The sequence below is a fragment of the Delphinapterus leucas genome, chromosome 13 (genome assembly GCF_059928025.1).
Source record: "Delphinapterus leucas isolate spDelLeu-1000000601 "Yukka" chromosome 13, BTC_Dleu_Yukka2, whole genome shotgun sequence".
Lineage (NCBI taxonomy): Eukaryota > Metazoa > Chordata > Mammalia > Artiodactyla > Monodontidae > Delphinapterus > Delphinapterus leucas.
In genome coordinates this window covers 66,168,543-66,185,265 of record NC_143141.1, presented here as the reverse complement: position 1 = coordinate 66,185,265, position 16,723 = coordinate 66,168,543, and positions in this window count along the sequence as shown.

Here is a 16,723-nt window from a genome sequence, read left to right as displayed (position 1 = left end):
CCATATTGCCAATTATGAAAATTATCATGCTGATTGGTTGAATGGATTTTTTAAAGTGACCATTTTGCCTCCAACTTATCACATGCCACTGAATCTATAAAGCCCTTATCTTAAATAGAGACATAAACACACTGACATTTTTTTAATTGAAAGTCTCTATTCATTCACCTTCTAGAATTGTTGCAAGTGCAACCAGAAATAAATTTTTTTTTTTGGCCGCTCTGCACATCTTGTGGAATCTTAGTTCCCCAACCAGGGATTGAACCCACTCCCCTAGGCAGTGAAAGCATGAAGTCCTAACCACTGGACCACCAGGGAATCCCCCAGAAATAAAATTTTCTGAATTGTTTGGCTCCACACTGATTACTGTTAAAAGAAAGAAATCAAGTTTTTCAAGAACTCAAGTATATTAACTTTTTAAAATTTTTTCTATTTTTCTCCCCAAATCCAATTATTTCTTTCACACTAGCCCCTGAGTAATGATAACTATTGAACTCTGAGTGATAAGACTTACAAGGGAATTGAGAGAAGTGTACATTCACACACCATAATATGTGTGGTCTTGTGATGCTATAAACTCCTTTCAGGGGACACAATCAATTCATATCTATTTAGCACTAGAATTTAGGTCCAAAGCATCACAGCCATGTTAAAGTCATAGACCCTTCCTGGCTTTCAGACAGGATTTTTTTTTTTTTTAGAGATACAGGCATTGAAGAGCATTTCTTACAAATATATGTGAGTCCTGGCCACCTACTTCTGAGGACCCCATTTGTTCTTGCATACCATTATAAAATGTTTATTTTTAAGAGTGATAATAGGCAAGTCAGCTTCATTTTTCAGTGCAGTTCTTATTCTGTCTTTACAGAAAATCTTGTCATTCTGTTGCCCCAATCTCACAATATCTTGATTCACTGTTTATATTTTTCTTTGCTGCTTAAATGTTTTTACTCTTTATTCTGTCAGCATTGTCAGAAATAATCTATAGCTCAGCATACCTAAATTTGACATTGAACATCGGCTATGTCTCTTACCCATTTCTTTTCTTATATTTTCTGCCAAAGCCTTCCCATCATTTCATACTTCAGAACGCACTGTCTTCTTCCTTTCCCTTACAGATTATGCTTCACAAAGGAACTTCCGCTCCTCCTCCGGAGCTTCTCTCAAACACAACTGACCTTTTCCAATTCTAAGTTTGTATTAACAGATTGGAAAGCCAAACTTTTTACTCTTCTACTCCAAAATGTTTCTGAACATAAGTTGTCAACCACAGTGCACAAGCCCCCAACCTTGATATCTGAACTCAATTTGCTGGTAGGTCTCTTTCAACCTATTCAACCAGACATTGTTCAATGTAATGAAATATTTAATTTGCTTCCAATAGCTTCCTGTTTTCAAGTCACCTTACATAAAAACATAAAATTACTTTCCAAACAAATTATTTTTGGAGCCAAAATGACATTATTGTTTTTAAACATATGTAATAATCTACTCTGACATGCTTGATTCACATTTGAACTTAAAGCACATTTTGGAAAACTACATCTACTGTTTCAGAATTATAGAGTGTTAAGAAATCACTGAAACAATAGGATTAATTCATCATAAGGATACTAAAAGTATTTAAAAGGTCATGTGGCAACTATTTTAGAACGACAGAAGTGCAAGTAGCAAATAGTTTAGCTGGACTTAAAGTTGCAAAGTTCTTTTTAGAACCTTGCTTAATTACTGACTTCTACTGTCACACCACCATTTTACAAAACAAAAGGCTACTGCAGAATATTGGGGTCAGTATGTTAACTAGGCAGGAATTTGTGAGTTCACCTTCAATACTGTTTTCCTTTCTTGTCATTTGTCTATATATTTTATTACTCTTTTGTTTTCTTATGTGGTTTAACACCATACAATTTAGTAACACTGAGGAATTTATAACACTGTTTTCCTCCCTCCCCGATTAATTAAAAGCATTTAATAGACTAAGCTTGATGTGAATCCCTCTGATATCATCTTAAACACCTCCACTGGTCCCCACAGTTCAGTGAGCATACATTGCTGATAAGCCACATCCATTTTGTTTGTAAATGTAAATGAAATATCTACACTAACCGAGAGTAAAGGAAGATAACCGGAAAGCTTTCTGGCAGGAGGAGAACAGAGGCAGGCAAATACTCTATACAGAGGATTACTCTGAACAGGAACATGGTTGTTTTTGATGCATCTGCTGCAAGAGTGGCAGACTTTCACCAGCTCCCAACTGCCCTGATCGCCTCAACAGCCCTGATGCAGAAAACTCTACAGGTAAAGCTCTTTGTCTTTCATATATTTTAAGATATTTGAATCTTGGCAATATCTACCTGATAGATTTTACTGTTGTTGTTCAGATCAGTGATCAGTTAACTCCGGGAGCATTCTAAAAGAGCCGTTTAGTCATTTTCAGTCTTTAATCCAAATTATTCCAGTTGACTAAATTTAATGATTTTTTTTTTCACCCATGGCTGATTAAGTGAGTTGAATTGATTTGAACATTTTTTACTCTCATCCTCACTCTATATATGCCACATGATTGCCTTTTCCATCTCTTTTTCCAATGGATGGACAGTTGGCTTTTTCCTTTGAAGTCCACTTAACTTTGTTTTGTTTGGGACCAGACTAAGACAGGGATTACTGACTCTAATTTTTTTGTTGTTGTTTGAAGCAAAGACTTCAAAGACAATCAGGGCTGCCAATTCTTCAGTGCTATGACAGGTTTAGACTATCAACTGTGGCAACATGACAACAATTTGTTGCTGTGTATATGGGCAACTGAGAGCCAGTTGGGAATGGAATTATTTTACATGTTTGTGCATACTCATGTCACTTAACAAGGTTAGTGTAAGGATCTGACTTTTTGCCAGATCATTTGCCTATCAAGTTGCAGAACTGCTGACTATATTTGAAGAATATGAACAGAATGAGATGATGGCCTTTACTAAGCCGCTAGTTTAGTATAGGAATCAGCAACACACTTTCCCTGAGGGTCTGGCCGAGCAGCAATATTCAGTAATGTCCATGGGATAACACAAGGGAAATAAAGAGAAGAAGATCATAAAAGAGAAAGATTAGAAAGTAAGAGATACTAAAGGAAGATGTAAATATTGGCAAATTGGTGATATTATCAATACTAACATCATGTAGAAGAATATCTTTCCCCTTGAATCTTTTCAAGTTTCACTTGAAAGTATCATAATCTACACAGGCCATTTTTAACACCTCAACTCTATTCTATTCATTTTAATCTTGTTCATTTAATATAATTCACATCAAAATGCTCTGAATAAGTTTATTAATGAGTTTTTAATATTTGAAGACTTTACACATACTTTTCCCTCTGCCTGAGTGTCTCTACCCTGCTTGCTGACTGCTAATTGCTAAGCTGAAGCCTTTTTACCTGGCCTCTCCTCTAGGGACAGTTATCTATCTCCTTATCTGTCCTGCCATAGCATTCTGCATGTGTGTGTGTGTGTGTGTGTGTGTGTGTGTGTGTGTGTGAAAATATATATATATACATATATCTCTCACAAACTGAAGTATAGGCTTGTAGCTTTACTCTCCCACTAATACCCAACTCCTAACAGCAGATATTTGATCCTTTTTTTCTCTTTTTATCATTCAATAAATGTTTGAGGTAAGAATAAACGCTGAAAAAAAATTGTTTTGAATGTAGACAAGCTCTTAAAGCAAGCATGCAAAAATAAAAGTGATAAACTAGATAAGGTGGCATTTTTTCTGCTTTTTTTCTCTACTAACAGTATTAGTAAGACTGATAGCTACCACTTACTGCACGCATACCATGCACAAATCCCATACTGAGTTATTTATATTCATAATTTAATTTGAATTTTACAAGAATCCTATGAGGTATTATTTATGCCATTGACAGGCGGTAAAACAAAATTTTGAGAGGTGAAATTTATTTCCACATTACTAAAGTGGCTGAACCTGAATTTAACTCCAGGCCCTCTATGCAGAGATCATACCCTTACCTACCACTCTTGGCTGCCTTTTGTTTTATTTCTATATCTTATTGCTATTATGTGTATTAAAAAATAATAAGGCCCATTTAACAATAAATGTTACATGTTTTATCTAATAAATTCAGATATTTTTGATTTTAAGATTGGTATTCTGATTCAAGATGGCATTATCTTCTTACCCTCTCAGGACCATTACAATGATAAGAAAGGAATAGAGAGGCATGTGCTCAGAATAATGAGGAAAGTAGAAGAGAGCCAGGTGAGGCAAGAGATTTCAATTTTTTTTCTGCAATTTAAAAAAGGAGATAAATATTAATATAAAAAACCCCAGAATATTAAAGCAACTTTCCAGAACACCCATAGACAGACAAGAGCCATGTGCAGACCTTGCTAGTCATACCTTGGAAATATTTGAAACTTGGAAATCCATGTACTTGGAAAACAGAAGGGAAAGGTGGTGTGGAAAACAAGACTATTAACTGAGTCTTCAATGGAGCTTTTACTTTCCCTCTACCACCAGGAAAAACCAAGTTACAGACTGCTGTTTACACTGCAGGTTAAATAGGAAAAAAAAAAATTCTTCTCCAAACAAATTGAGGAGACTATCCAGAGGAGAATCAGGACAGGTAATACAGGTTTTGGTATTCAAGACTTTTGGGGGTATCCAAGTATCTACACCTCAAACAAATTTACCAGTCAACAAGGATTCACATTTATAAATCTCAGGTTATTGACTCATCCTTAAGTATGAATAGAAAACGAACTGCATTTGTTTAAATCCCGAGCATGGCAGAGCATGTTCAAAGTTTAAAGAGTGAGAGATAATAGATGAAAAAGGAGGAAAATATGTTAAAAAAAAATTGGGGTGAAAATAACTTTAAAACATTAGTATTTTAAAAAAGATTGCAGTTAATGAAGCCAAAAATAATGTTCATAGGAATTGTTCAATGATCAAGTCAAAAAAAAATCTTCCAGAATGCAGAACAAAAATACACATAAAAATGTTAAAGAAAATGTAATCTAGTGAGTTCAGTAATTGATAATGGGAATTCTAAAAAGAAAGAATGCAGCTAAAGAATTACATTTTTAAAATAATAACAATAATAAGGAATATGACCCAGTTAAAGGAAAACAGGAATCTTCTAATTAAAATTATACACAGTAACTAGCACAGTAAATAAAAAATCAACACACTTAAAAATCTCATTGTAAAATTTCTAAACCCAAAGAATAAATAAAAGGTAATAAAACCTAGAGAAAAGAAGAAAAAAGGTCACCTACAAAAAAAATTTTAAAAAGGGGGGGATCAAATTGGCAGCACACTTCTTAATAGCAATATTGTTTGCTAGAAGGCAATGAAGAAACATTCTCCATGAAAAAATTCTTTGAGTTTTGTATTCACCCTAGCCATCAATTAAAGATGAATGCAGTTTTTTCAAACATGAAGAAATCAGAAAGTTTAACTGACAACATATCTTCTCTTGCAAAGTGACTTGTAGATACACTGTAATAAAACAAAGATGACAATAAATAAAGACATACAGTCCAGAAAATAGGTGAAGGGAAGCTGCAACTTTGCAAAAGACTTAGTAAACATATAATTCAGAGAGGAGAACGAGAAGAATTTCAGAGAGAAGTCTCCAGAAAGAATGAGAGGGGAACAGATGGAATGGAAAAAGATTTTATAGACAAAATTCACTGATTAATAATTTGTAAAAACTTAAGGTTATAATAAAGGTGTATAATCTAAGTAAAACAATAATAACAGAATAAGAAAGACTGCCAGTAATTTCAAAAAAAATTTTCAAATGTTGGGCAAGAAAATCACGGTATAGAGCAAATGGGCCAAACTGAAAAAGGTACCTTCAAGAAGAATGGTTGGAGTCACCGAAAGTTTGAATGGGTAAGAAGCTGGAAGCTATCAGGGATGTGAGGAAGGAGCCATATTTCTCCCAAGAAGAAAAAGGGATGGCATTCAGAAACTCTAACAAGATATTAAAAGAAAACTAACACTGTGCATTGAAGGCAAAGTTTACTTTGGCATGGTTTGGAGTAACATTGGCGAAGTGCAAGGAAGAATAATTGATATTAATATTCTTTGAATGGCACAAAAATCTTATTTGTAGAAAAGGAAAATAAAATAATAATAGTATTCTACTATGGATTTTCAGTGAATAATATGTACACTATCATCATCATGTAAACACATTTAACTGGAGTTTTGGGGGGTAGGGAGAGAATTAACCTAAAGTTAAGCATGATGCCTTAATTATAGTTATCGAGTAAAATGTAAATGCAATCAACCTTGACAATGTAAAAGCTAAAGTAAAATGACAGAAACTGAGGTGGGAGGAAAGATGGGGAACTAAATTGAAAAGAGGCTGAGAGTCTAAACAACAAAACTCTCATTTATAGCAGGGAGTATGTAGATAATTTAATCAGTTCATAAATCAATAAACAGAGAGGCAAGTGTTTCTTAAAGATATAGATAGAAATCCAAAAACAATGTTTTTCAGACTTCCCTGGTGGTGCAGTGGTTAAGAATATTCGATCCCTAATCCGGGAAGATCCCACATGCCATGAAGCAATTAAGCCTGTGCGCCACAACTACTAAGCCTGCACTCTAGAGCTTGCGAGCCACAACTACTGAACCCACATGCCACAACTACTGAAGCCCACGCGCCTAGAGCCTGTGCTCTGGAACAAGAGAAGCCACCGCAGTGAGAAGCTCGTGCACCAAAACGAAGTGTAGCCCCCGCTCTCTGCAACTAGAGAAAGCCTGCGTGCAGCAATGAGACCCAATGCAGCCAAAAATAAATAAATTAATTAATTAAAAAAAAACAAAAACAGTGTTTTTCATAATATAACCTGTTATCTGATTTGATTTTTAACCCATGTGCATGTATTAATTTGATAAGAATTTAAGGAATAGTCCTTAGACTTAGATTTTAGATTTCACACAATCTAAAATGGTTTGGTGCTTCCTTGAACTTGTACTTGTCTCACCGGAAGATTTTCACATACTTTGACCACAGCTTCTTCCTATTGACAACGACTGTAAGACATCAGCAACTGTGAGATATTAATACATCTCAATTTCAGAGATATTATAGTGTGAAAATAAAAATAAGGGCCTTAGATCAGTGCAATAAGGTAAATCAGATTGAATTCAGACAGATGGCCCTATTCACCTACAAGAAAATGTAACAGAAACCACTACAAAGTTGAACAGCTGATAGTGAAAAACATTGGTTCATTTCAAAGAACAGCTCATCAGCATGTTATCAGAGCTGCAGTGGGTAACAGAGCATCAGTGCACAACCTTAGCTCTGGGCAATAATACGCAAATATTACTACTGAAAAAGGCCTCATTCTCTAAAGTGTTGCTGTAAGAAATCTATACATATTGAATCGTTAGTTCACAGTTAAACAATAAAACAATGGAGTTTAATTATCCACTTACTTAAGAGAAAGATCAGCCTCCTGTGAGAGCTCCAGAGACAATTACCTGAAGTTGATCACTGCATGATAAATTCCCAATCAGTAAAATGATTTTGCTACACTAAATTAAGCTGATAAATATTTACAACTGGAAAATGACAACATATGACATCTCTTCTGTTCATCGCAGGCATGCTCTGATTAACAAAATTTCCCTCAGTAAAATATGCCACATACAGATTTTTCCATATAATATTATGCTTGTTGCCATCAAGAACATGGGTGATGAAGTATTTCTTAAGGAAACCCCCAAATAACCAAAAATCATTGGTTCTGGGCTCTTAAGTTGGCTTTGCAATTACATATAAAAAGTCTATTTTTAAACTTTGTTTCAGGAATATTGCTAAAGATCTTTGATTTCTTACCTCCTCCAACCACTCTTCATAATCATTTTGTTTTTCAGATAATAATGAGTTCTCAATTCTTTGAGGCTACTACACCTATTCTGCAAATTTTGATGCTGTACTTTTGTTGTTTGCATATGTTCAGGCAGAGACATCATATCACGACTGCCACCTGGCCTATATCTATCATAAGATATCATTAACAGGATAGTGATACAAATGCAATCTAGGAAAATATGTCAATGAATATACCAATTTCCATATATCTATATCTGTATATATTTAAAAACACAATCTTTAATATTATACAATCCAACCATTTCTAGTTTTTTTGCTTTAACAAGGCAACAATGAGCATTCATGTCTATATCACTATATATGAATATTTGTACGAGTGTGTCTATAGCATGAATGCCCATAAATTTAACTGTTGAGTTAAAAAGTACAAATCATTTACTATTACAACTATTGTCCTCTAAAAATTTTTCCTCTTTCATATTCACATCAGGCGAGTTCCTGTCTAATTTTGTGACTGTCAACTCATGATATTATTGAGCTTAGTTTATACACCTTTGAAAAAGCCTGTCTTTAAGATATTTATATATTCCTGCAAAACATGAGTGTTAACGTTCTAAACTGTCTAGAGATATGGTACTAGAAAGACGTAAGAATTTCTGGACATAATTCTGATAAAATTCATCTAAAACCATGTAAACTCTTTTATCACTTCACCATTGTACATGTTAAAGTGTTGCCATGTACAAAATAAACAATGTGATTCCTAACAAACAAACAAACAAAAAGACAAGGAGAGCATGTGAAGAGAAATCTAGTGGACGCTTGGAGATAAAGTCTGCAAATCTGCCAATAGAAGGATAACCACCAAAGGAGTGGCCCTTGTCAGAGTGTCAGTTAATGTTGCTTAGGACACACTGTGAATATTTCAACAAAAAAGTGTTATTTTAATGCTCAGTTTTTTCCCACTATACTATTAATTCTTGTGTTAACACCACATATATTATTACACACCAATGATAGAAAGTTTTGCCAACAATATAATTTAAAGAGCACTATCAAAATCAACAATAGAAAAACCGGACTTCTATGCTAAAAAGATTTTACTGTAAGGCAAGGTTATTTCAGCTAATTGAGTTGTATGTATATATACATATACATATTCTTATACATATACACACACAGACAGCTCTTGACTTAACATTTTTTGACTTTGCAATGTTGCAAAAGCGAAAAGCATTCAGTAGAAACCATACTTCGAATTTTGAATTTTGATCTTTTCCAGGGCTAGTGATATGTGGTCTGATCCTCTCTTGTGATGCTGAGGCAACAGCAGCAGTTCCAGCTCCCAGTCAGCCACATGATCACAAGGGTAAACAACTGATACACTTACAACTATTCTGTACCCAGACAAACATTCTGTTTTTCACTTTCAGTACAGTAGTCAATAAATTACATGATATGCAATCATTTTTTTTTACAAAGTTGTTTTTGTGGTAGATGATTTTGCCCAACTTTAGGCTAATGTAAATCATCTGAGCATGTTTAAGGTAGGCTAGGATAAGCTATAATATTCAGTAAGTTAGATGTATCAAATGCAATTTCGATTTATGATATTTTCAACTTATGATGGGTTTATTGGGATGTAACCCCATCATAAGTCAAGGAAGATCTGCCCATGTATTTTACATATAATAATCCTTGGTCTCTGATTAAAAAAAGGTTACCTGAAAATTCATTTTTTTCTGCTCTTCAAAATTGGAATGACTAGTCAATATTTTTAAATCTTTTAATCCATTGTCCAGCTTATCTCAAATGCATCTTTCTTCAGACAGCTAATAATTGATCCCATAAGGTCAATTTCTAGCTTCAGGTCAGTAAACAGGGTTTAAGGTTATCTATGACTTGGCATTAACGATACAGATTATGCCTTTCCTGCAGCCAGATACACAGAAAAGATAAAACAAATGCACAGCTAAAACCAGCATGTTATAAAATATTTACCATTTTACTGGCAAGAAATATGGTCAAGACATAAAAGTATAGCAAAAAACCACAGCTATTTTCCATCACCATGCTTCTATCCTATAATTCAAGTGTACCATTTTGAAGGTCAATATTTTTTTAATAACTATGACAAAATAAAAAAACAAACCTCAGCCTATCATTCAAAAGTTCCTGATTCATTTACATTTTTATTTCCTTCTATTCTGAATATAGACTTTTCTCAGTAGGTTAACGTAAATGTGTTTTATTTTACAAATCAATATCCTCCTCCAGACAACTTTCTCTTCCTGGAATACGTCTTTTCTATCTGACTTCCATAACTCTGTCTCTATTTAGAGGTCAAGATAAAAAAAAGAAAAAAGCTAATAATAATAGTAATCATACTGTATACAAGCACTATGATTTAGGTAGCTTAACAAGTTCAATCATCACATCAACTTACAAGTTATACATTTTCCTTATTACAATTTTAAAATGAGGCTCTTAAGACTTAGGGAAGTTTCATTACTTGCATTAAAACCCCATTACCATTAACTGAAGAAATAGGGATTCTAATGAAAATTAATGTGATGACCCCAGACATTAACTTCTTGCTTCTATGTACTGCTTTTATTTACTATATAATATCCTTCCTCATTTTTCCCACTGGAAAGTCTTCTAAATGTATTAAATAATGTGTTTATTGGAAAGTATTTATTATGGTCACAAAATTAACATCAAACGAGGTTAAATTGTGTCCAAATAAAATAAATGTGACAGATATGAATATAAAAATATAATCCACAATGAAAATGAATCTTTATGTAGCAAATATAGATAGCATCAAATTAAGAAAACTAGGACTGCAAGAAATATGGAAAGGAATTTTTTTAATTATCGAAGTATTTATTATTAATCTGTCTTACCACTCTATCACAAGACATATGAAGGAAAAAAAGTAAGGACAGAGAGGACCAAAAATTATAATTAACATATCACTGGTTTAAGAATTGATCTTCTTGAAACAGAGAATATATCTAGTTTTCATGGGCTGAAGGAATATAAATTGACCATTGAGGCAGAAAAAGATTCTCAATACATTTCTTAGAGTAAATGGTAAAACTGTAATATTAGAAATTTTTAATATTAATTTAGCACATTAACTGGTGAAAAGAGACAAAATGTATGATCATCACAGCAGATACAGTAAAAACATTTCAAAATGCTCAATACTTTTTACATACAAAAATGATTAGTAAGTGAGGAATAAAAGGAAATATAAACACACACACACAGCAAATGTCATCTAAATGTTAGAACTATTTCCTTTCAAATAAGGAATAAAAGAGAAATGTATATTATTACATTTTATTGGAGATCCAAGCCAATGTAATAGGATAAGAATAAATTTGAGTTTCAAGGTAGAAAAGAATCTAACACCATACACAAAAATAAGCTCAAAATGGATTAAAGACCTAAATGTAAGGCCAGAAACTATCAAACTCTTAGAGGAAAACATAGGCAGGACACTCTATGACATAAATCACAGCAAGATCCTTTTTGACCCACCTCCTAGAGAAATGGAAATAAAAACAAAAATAAACAAATGGGACCTAATGAAACTTAAAAGCGTTTCCACAGCAAAGGAAACCATAAACAAGACCAAAAGACAACCCTCAGAATGATAGAAAATATTTGCAAATGAAGCAACTGCCAAAGGATTAATCTCCAAAATTTATAAGCAGCTCATGCAGCTTAATAACAAAAAAACAAACAACCCAATCCAAAAATGGGCAGAAGACCTAAATAGACATTTCTCCAAAGAAGATATGCAGACTGCCAACAAACACATGAAAGAATGCTCAACATCACTAATCATTAGAGAAATGCAAATCAAAACTACAATGAGGTATCATCTCATACCAGTCAGAATGGCCATCATCAAAAAATCTAGAAACAATAAATGCTGGAGAGGGTGTGGAGAAAAGGGAATCCTCTTGCACTGTTGATGGGAATGTAAATTGATACAGCCACTATGGAGAACAGTATGGAGGTTCCTTAAAAAACTACAAATAGAACTACCATATGACCCAGCAATCCCACTAGTGGGCATATACCCTGAGAAAACCATAATTCAAAAAGAGTCATGTACCAAAATGTTCATTGCAGCTCTATTTACAATAGCCCGGAGATGGAAACAACCTAAGTGTCCATCAGCGGATGAATGGATAAAGAAGATGTGGCACATATATACAATGGAATATTACTCAGCCATAAAAAGAAACGAAATTGAAATATTTGTAATGAGGTGGACAGACCTAGAGTCTGTCATACAGGGTGAAATAAGTCAGAAAGAGAGAGACAAATAATGTATGCTAACACATATATATGGAATTTAAGAAAAAAAAATGTCATGAAGAACCTAGGGCTAAGACGGGAATAAAGACACAAACCTACTAGAGAATGGACTTGAGGATATGGGGAGGGGGAAGGGTAAGCTGTGACAAAGTGAGAGAGGGGCATGAACATATATACACTACCAAACGTAATGTAGATAGCTAGTGGGAAGCAGCTGCATAGCACAGGGACATCAGCTCGGTGCTTTGTGATCACCTGGAGGGGTGGGATAGGGAGGATGGGAGGGAGGGAGACTAAAGAGGGAAGAGATATGGGAACATACGTATATATATTACTGATTCATTTTGTTGTAAAGCAGAAACTAACACACCATCGTAAAGCAATTATACTCCAATAAAGATGTGAAAAAAAGAAAAGAAAAAAAAAGAAAAGAATCTGCAAATTATTGAAAAAATAATAGGAGAGCTTAGCAAAAGAAATATAAAATTATTGTACAAAATCATTTCTATTTGACACAGGCAACAAACAACTAGAAAAATAATTACATATAACATCATTTAATATAGCATGAGGGAATTTTAAGTATTAGAGAATAAATCTAACAAAAGCATGCAAAATCTCTAAGAGAATGCTATAAAATTTTATTGAGCTGTTAAATAATACCTAAAATATGAAAAAAATTGTTTTTTTCATTGTTAGGCATTTATATATATTTTATATGTGTATGGAAGATTTTAGGCAAATATTAGGCAAAGCTACTAAAGAACAGAGAAATGGTACTTGTCCTGTTGTATATATGGATTTGTTATTCATAATTAAGAGAGTGTGGTCTTGATATTAGGATAGACTGATAAATGAAGTATGGAGAAATAATCTGCGTCATAATGCATGTTTTATATCAAGAATCAAATTAACATAGGTACCAAAATTAATAATTCAATCTAAATTATCCAGCTAACTACTTTTATTCTTTTTCCTTACATCACATAACACTTGCATGCAAAGTGCTGGAAATATGACAATTACAGTGTTTAATGTTTCTTCAAAATATCCACTACATTAAAAAAAACCCAACATATGTATAAACACATAACTGTTGACAAACACAAAAAGAATTTTTTTTTTCTTTTTGCAGTACGCGGGCCTCTCACTGTTGTGGCCTCTCCCATTGTGGAGCACAGGCTCCAGACGCGCAGGCTCAGCGGCCATGGCTCATGGGCCCAGCCGCTTTGTGGCATGTGGGATCTTCCCGGACCGGGGCACGAACCCGTGTCCCCTGCATCGGCAGGCGGACTCCCAACCACTGCGCCACCAGGGAATCCCCACAAAAAGAATTTAAAAGAAAAATATATAACGTTCCTCTATTCGCCCTCTGAATTTCCAACTTCTTTCTCAAGTATGTATGTACGTATGTATGTGTGTATGTATATACACATACATAGTATTATATATTATAAACATTATTTTGCTACTTATTTTTCTTATTTAATTCAACACAGAAATTCTTCCAGTAAGACATACAAATCTAATTTATGTTTAATTGTTGTATAATATCCCATGGCAGGGATTTAGCAAATATTTCAAAAATTCCCTATTCAAAAATTCAGAATTTTATTATTCAAGATTTGATCCTATAAACAAGACTGCAACATTCTTACATACATATGCCTACTCACTACTGACTAAATTTCTCTAAATTATTAGAGAAATGCAAATCAAAACTACAATGAGGTATCACCTCACACCAATTATAATGGGCATCATCAGAAAATCTACAAACAACAAATGCTGGAGAGGGTGTGGAGAAAAGGGAACCCTCTTGCACTGGTGGTGGGAATGTAAATTGATACAGCCACTATGGAGAACAGTATGGAGGTTCTTTAAAAAACTAAAAATAGAATTACCATATGACCCAGCAATCCCACTACTGGGGATATACCCAGAGAAAACCATAATTCAAAAAGACAGATGCACCCCAATGTTCATTGCAGCACTATTTACAACAGCCAGGTCATGGAAGCAACCTAAATGCCCATCGACAAATGAATGGATAAAGAAGAAGTGGTACATATATACAATGGAATATTATTCAACCCTAAAATGGAACAAAATTGGGTCATTTGTAGAGATGTGGATGGATCTAGAGACTTCATTCAGAGTCAAGTAAGTCAGAAAGAGAAAAATATCGTATATTAACACATATATGTGAAACCTAGAAAAATGGTACAGATGAACCAGTTTGCAGGGCAGAAATAGAGACACAGGTGTAGAGAACAAATGTATGGACACAAAGGGGGAAAACTGGTGGGTGGTGGTGGTGGGATGAACCGGGAGATTGGAATTGACATGTATACACTAACATGTATAAGACAGATAACTAATAAGAACCTGCTGTATAAAAAATAAAATTAAAAAAAAATTATATGGGTTTTTACTTTAATAAATGTTGCCAGATTATTTTCACATATATTACAGGTTATTTACAATCCCCATTAGTACATTTTCCCTCCTCTTGTCATCACTGGAAGTTATCATTCTTTATTTTGCCGATTTCACAAAGAAAAATAATATCTTCTTTGCTTTCATATATTTCCCTGAATATGAGTAAGACTGAGAATTTTTTCAAGTTTATTAAACATTTTAATTTCCTTTCCTAACTATTGATTCGTATCTTTTCTTCAGTGTTCTATTGGGTAGTTTCTCTTTTTCTCATTAACTATAGAAAGTTTTTATTACTGTTAATAAATGATTACATATGTTTCATAATTATTTGGATGCCAACCTTGCATTCATTATTTTTTGCTTTGTAGTGAGTTTCCTCCCACCCCTATGTATACATTTTAATTTCTTAGTCTTATTTAGGAAGATCTCCCTCCAAATTTTCAAAAATATAATCCTTATTTTCTTTTTCATTCTTTTAAATTTTTCCTTAGAAAAATCTCTCTACAATTTATTTGGCACATGATATTGTATATATATCTGATTTTTTTTTCCAACCAGATCTAGGACCAACTATGAAAGTACCATGGATTATATATGCCACATTTTCCCCCACTTAATTAAAATGCTATATTTTCATTTACTTTATTCCAGAATATATTTTAATCTCCTTCTGGACCTCAACTCTACAGTCTGATTCACTGATCTGTGTCTTTTTCTCCGTTATTTTCTTATATCTGTGAATTTTAGGCTTTATTAAAGGACACACAATCTGGTAAAGCAAGATCTCCATTACTCTTTTATAATTTTTATAATTATTCCTTTCTCTATCACGGCAAAATTTGAAGCATCAATGTATTTGTACACTTGTAACCCATTATCTCTAGACTCAAATTTCCAAAAATCTATTCTTTTGACCCTGAGCCGTCCTCAAAACCATTTCAGGAGTCCAGAAAGTAAGAACAATTTTCATAATTAAAGGTGTTATTTGCCAATTTTACTGTAATGATATTTGCACTATTAAAGCAAAAGCATTGATGGGTAAAACTTCTGGCATCTTAGCATGAATCAAGCAGTGGCACAAAACTTTACTGGTATTCATTGTATTTTTCACCACCACACACAGGAAAAGAGAAAAAATCTAACTTACTTAAAAATGTCCTTGATGAAACAGAAAAATTATTTTATTAAGTATCAACCCGAGTTTATATTTTTAATAGTCTGTGTGACAAAATAGGACATACATATAGAGCACTTCTTCTTCATATGAAAAGTACAGTGGTTGTCTCAAACAACAACATTTACATAATTTCTTGTTTTGATTTACAGGCTGAATCCTTGCTTTTTTCCATTAAACATATTTTTACAAAAAAGGATAACTGACAAACTGATTTTCCAGACAGAGTTATTTGGCAAACGTTTTCTCAAAAATGAATGAAGTAAGTATACCATTTTAAGAAGAACTCACGGTATTTGTTGCCAATGATGAAATTCAAGCTTTCAAGCAAAAATTAGAATTTTGGAAAACTTATATCTTCTACAGTAAGGTTGAGAGCCTTTCACAAGTTACAGTCTTTTCTGATGAAATGAGTGGTGATATTAGCAAGTGTTATTTTTATATTGTATAATGAAAGGCATCAACATTTGGAAGATCTGTATAACTCAGGAAACCAATAGTTTTTCCATTTGACTAATTCATTATATCACAACGTTTTCATGAATAAAATATTCATTCAACATCTAAGACCAATTTAACTGAACATGAAGGGTTTAATTCAACTAAAGATGAAAATTTTTATAGGCTTAAGATTCCACACTGGAACTAAACTTTAAGAAACTGCCATCTGTCAAGTTTTAGTGTAGTATAAAAAAATTTGCAATTATATGAAGACTATTAAAATGTGCTTCCTTTTTCCAACTACATATCTGTATGAGGCCAAAATTTCTTTTTATATTTCAATCTAAACACCATATTGCAACAGACTGAATAAAAAATCATATATGATAATCAAGTTATCTTCTATTAAACTAGACAGTAAAGAGATTTTTTTTAATGTAAAACAATAA